This window comes from Arachis ipaensis, chromosome B05 (genome assembly GCF_000816755.2).
Source record: "Arachis ipaensis cultivar K30076 chromosome B05, Araip1.1, whole genome shotgun sequence".
Taxonomy (NCBI): Eukaryota; Viridiplantae; Streptophyta; class Magnoliopsida; order Fabales; family Fabaceae; genus Arachis; species Arachis ipaensis.
In genome coordinates, this window is record NC_029789.2 from 120,667,917 (window position 1) to 120,673,143 (window position 5,227).

Sequence of the window (5,227 nt, forward strand, 5' to 3'; positions counted from 1 at the left end):
ACCTCGCTGCTTCGCCCCTTTCCTTTCCCAATTTCTCTCACTCCCTGCTTCTGCATTCCAGGTCCACACCCTTCTTCCGTGTTTTATTCCATTTCTTTACTTTAGTTAGTTAGTGAATTTTTGTCAATTTAGTTCAGTTGGATTAGTTTAGTTAGTTTAGTGTAATTAGGTGGTTAGAGAATCTAGGCTAAGTAGTGGATTTAGGTTTGTTTGAATTTTTGATGCTGTGTGCAATTGCTGTGTTTTATTGCTTTGCTTGTGCTGTATGTTTGGCTTGCCTAATGCTGCTGCATACTATTTTAATGCTGCTTTGTGCTTGAAGTGTTGGAATTCAGATTACTTGCGTATTGAATGGTTCATTGTTGATGGGGTGATTCCGTTTTTCTCGAATTCAATTTGAATTATCAATTGCTCCACTCCAATTTTCCATTTTATTCTTGTTTCAAGACCCTTGTTATTGCTGAATTCCTATTTTACTTTGTTCTTGATGCTGTTCTGGTGCTGTGCTGAAGACAATTTCTCTGTGCATTGTGTAAGGAAATAAAGCTTTTGTAGCATGCTGGTCTAGTTTAAATTGTTTCCTGATGAACTGCTGCTGAATTATTGGCTCATCTGTTCAATTCATATGAACTCATACATAATATTTGTGTCTTTGATATTCAATGAATTCATATGGATTAGACTTGCTTGTTTGAATTTGGGAAAGTAGCCAATGTACTGCTGAAATGCTTCCGGATTTTTCATAACCATGTTTCATGAAATAACAATGTTTTGATTGATGCAACAAGCTTCTATTTGACGATTTCTGTGTCAATAGAACTTTGTGAGCTAAATAGTTTGGAAAATCCTTAAGAACAAGTTTTAGGTCATGCTTATCACATTCTTTGCTTATTATTCATGGTGATTTGCTTATATGCATTGAATGATTTGAATGAATTTTCAGATTGGCCATCACTTGTAACTCTTTTAAGATTTCATGCCTCTTTTGCATAAATACACAAGTTGAAAGTTTTTCTTTTTATCTAAGTGGCTGATTTGATTCACTTTATTCATGCATAATTTGCATTAAGCCACATAGACCATAAGGTTTTCCACTCTTTTCTTAACTTGTAACTTTTATGCATCATTGAATTTGATGTTGAATGCTTCTTGATTGATTCATTATTTAATGATTTGACTTCACCAACACAAATTCATATGACTCTAGTGATCTTTGTAATGACTGATGACTTGTTTTCTCTTAGTTGTTTTCTGACTATATCATATTTCATCAACAATGACTTGATGCATTTCATGACTATGAACGTGCTTACATTCCTACTTTGTACATTCCCTTTTGAATTGAGCCGGTAACCACCGTATCACTGATTTTCAACTAATTTCTAACTCTAACTTGTTTAACCAACTAACCTCTTTTGGTTTTCAACTTAACTCTTTTGATCATTCTTTTGGATATGGTGTTTCCTAGGCTTAGTAAACAAGTAATGTGCAAATGTGGTTTGAAGTTTGATTTGAATTCTGAATTCTGTTGCTTGCATTCCAAGAAATCTCCTTTCTTTATTCACTTCATGAATATGCTTTACTTTGAGTGCTTATTATCTGTTTGGCTATCTGCTTATATTGTATCATCTCTATTTTTCAGGATGTAAGACAAAGGAAAGGCTATAGCCACTACTTCTAAAAACTCTACCCCCTCTCCTTATGCAAACTATGCTAAGAATCCCCTGAATGAAGAGGATAAGGAAAATCAGTTGCTTCCACCTACTGACCCAATCAAATTCCCAAACCTCTACTGTGAGCTCCGCTTCTCCGACTTCCAGAAGAAGAATCTAAACATTGAGAAGAAACTGCTCCTTCCCAATGATGTGAGGCGTGCTGGTGCACGAAATTGTGATCATCAACAATGGCGCCAAAGGATTTGGAGCTCTCAAACGTGAATCACACTTTGTCACAATTCCGCACAACTAACCAGCAAGTGCACTGGGTCGTCCAAGTAATACCTTACGTGAGTAAGGGTCGATCCCATGGAGACTGTCGGCTTGAAACAAGCTATTGTCACCTTGTAAATCTCAGTCAGGCGAATTCAGATGGTGATGGAGAATTGATAATTGAAAATAAATAAAAACATAAAATAAAGATAGAGATACTTATGTAATTCATTGGTAGGAATTTCAGATAAGCGTATGGAGATGCTTTGTCCATCCTGAACCTCTGCTTTCCTATTGCCTTCTTCCAATCATTCATACTCCCTTCCATGGCAAGCTTATGTTGGGTTTCACCGTTGTTAATGGCTACCTCCCGTCCTCTCAGTGAAAATGGTCCTGATGCTCTGTCACAACATCGGCTAATCAGCTGTTGGTTCTCGATCATGTCGGAATAAGATCCATTGATCCTTTTGCATCTGTCACACGCCCCACACTCGGGAGTTTAAAGCTCGTCACAGTCATCCCGTCCCAGATCCTACTCGGAATACCACAGATAAGGTTTAGACTTTTCGGATCTCAAGAATGCTGCCAATTAATTCTCGCCTATACCACGAAGACTCTGATTGCATGGAATGGAGAGCTCGGTTGTCAGGCGAGGCACCCATGCGTCATGAACCAGAAGGCTAAGAGATACACACTCAATCGAAGGTAGAACGGAGGTGGTTGTCAGGCACGCGTTCATAGGTGAGAATGATGATGAGTGTCACGGATCATCACATTCATCAAGTTGAAGAACAAGTGATATCTTAGAGAAGAAGTAGACGTGAATTGAATAGAAAAACAATAGTAATTGCATTAATTCATGAGGAACAGCAGAGCTCCACACCTTAATCTATGGTGTGTAGAAACTCCACCGTTGAAAATACATAAGAACAAGGTCTAGGCATGGCCGTGAGGCCAGCCCCCAAATCTGTCTAAGATAGCATAAGACTACTCAAAGATTCCAAGATGATCAAAAGTTGAAAATACAATAGTATAAGGTCCTATTTATAGAGAACTAGTAGCCTAGGGTTTACAGAAATCAGTAATTAATGCAGAAATCTTCTTCTGGGCCCACTTGGTGTGTGCTTGGGCTGAGCATTGAAGCTTCCATGTGTAGAGACTTTTCTTGGAGTTAAACGCCAGCTTTTGTGCCAGTTTGGGCGTTTAACTCTAGCTTTTGTGCCAGTTCCGGCGTTAAACGCCAGAATTCTTGAGCTGACTTGGAATGCCTATTTGTGCCATCAAATCTCGAAAAAAGTATAGACTATTATATATTGCTGAAAAGTCCAGGATGTCTACTTTTCAACGCAATTGAGAGTGCGCCAATTGGGCTTTTGTAGCTCCAGAAAATCCACTTTGAGTGTAGGGAGGTCAGAATCCAACAGCATCTGCAGTCCTTTTTCAGCCTCTGAGTCAGATTTTTGCTCAGGTCCCTCAATTTCAACCAGAAAATACCTAAAATCATAGAAAAACACACAAACTCATAGTAAAGTCCAGAAAAGTGATTTTTATTTAAAAAATAATAAAAATATAATAAAAACTAACTAAAATATACTAAAAACATACTAAAAACAATGCCAAAAAGCGTATAAATTATCCGCTCATCACAACACCAAACTTAAATTGTTGCTTGTCCCCAAGCAACTTAAAATCAAATAGGATAAAAAGAAGAGAATATACAATGAATTCCTAAAATATCTATGAAGATCAGTATTAATTACATGAGCGGGGCTTTTAGCTTTTTGCTTCTGAACAGTTTTGGCATCTCACTTTATTCCTTGAAGTTCATAATGATTGGCATCTATAAGAACTCATAATCCAGGTAGTGTTATTGATTCTCCTAGTTAAGTATGTTGATTTTTGAACACAGCTACTTTATGAGTCTTGGCCGTGGCTCTAAGCACTTTGTTTTCCAGTATTACCACCGGATACATAAATGCCACAGACACATAACTGGGTGAACCTTTTCAGATTGTGACTCAGCTTTGCTAGAGTCCCCAATTAGAGGTGTCCAGGGTTCTTAAGCACACTCTTTTTGCTTTTGGACCACGACTTTAACCCCTCAGTCTCAAGTTTTCACTTGACACCTTCACGCCACAAGCACATGGTTAGGGACAACTTGGTTGAGCTGCTTAGGCCAGGATTTTATTCCTGTGGGCCCTCCTATCCACTGATGCTCAAAGCCTTGGATCCTTTTTATCACGCTTGCCTTTTGATTTAAAGGGGTATTGGCTTTTTCTGCTTGCTTTTCTTTTTCTTTCTTTTTCTTTTCTCTTTTTTTTCTTTTTTTTTTTTGCAAGCTTTTCACTGCTTTTTCTTGCTTCAAGAATCAATTTTATGATTTTTCAGATCATCAGATAACATTTCTCCTTTTCCCATTATTCTTTCAAGAGCCAACAATTTTTAACATTCATGAATCAACAAATTCAAAAATATGCACTGTTCAAGCATTTATTCAGAAAAACAATAGTATTGCCACCACATAAAAAATAATTAAACTGTTTTAAAATTTGAAATTCATGCACTTCTTTTTCTTTTTCAATTAAAAAACATTTTTCATTTAAGAAAGGTGATGGATTCATTTTCATAGCTTCAAGGCATAGACACTAATGATCATGTAATAAAGACACAAAGATAAATAAACATAAGCATAAAAATTCGAAAAACAAATAATAAAGAACAAGGAAATTAAAGAACGGGTCCACCTTAGTGATGGCGGCTTGTTCTTCCTCTTGAAGATCTTATGGAGTGCTTGAGCTCCTCAATGTCTCTTCCTTGCCTTTGTTGCTCCTCTCTCATGGTTATTTGGTCTTCTCTAATTTCATGGAGGAGGATGGAATGCTCTTGGTGCTCCACCCTTAGTTGTCCCATATTGGAACTTAATTCTCCTAGGGAGGTGTTGATTTGCTCCCAATAGTTTTGTGGAGGAAAATGCATCCCTTGAGGTATCTCAGGGATTTCATGATGAGGAGTCTCCTCATGCTCTTGGTGAGGTTCTCTCACTTGCGCCATCCTTTTCTTAGTGATGGGCTTGTCCTCATCAATTAGGATGTCTTCCTCTATGTCAATTCCAGCCGAATTGCAAAGGTGACAAATGAGATGAGGGAAGGCTAACCTTGCCAAAGGAGAGGACTTGTCCGCCACCTTGTAGAGTTCTTGGGATATAACCTCATGAACTTCTACATCCTCTCTAATCATGATCCTATGAATCATGATAGCCCGATCTATAGTAACTTCAGACCGGTTGCTAGTAGGAATGA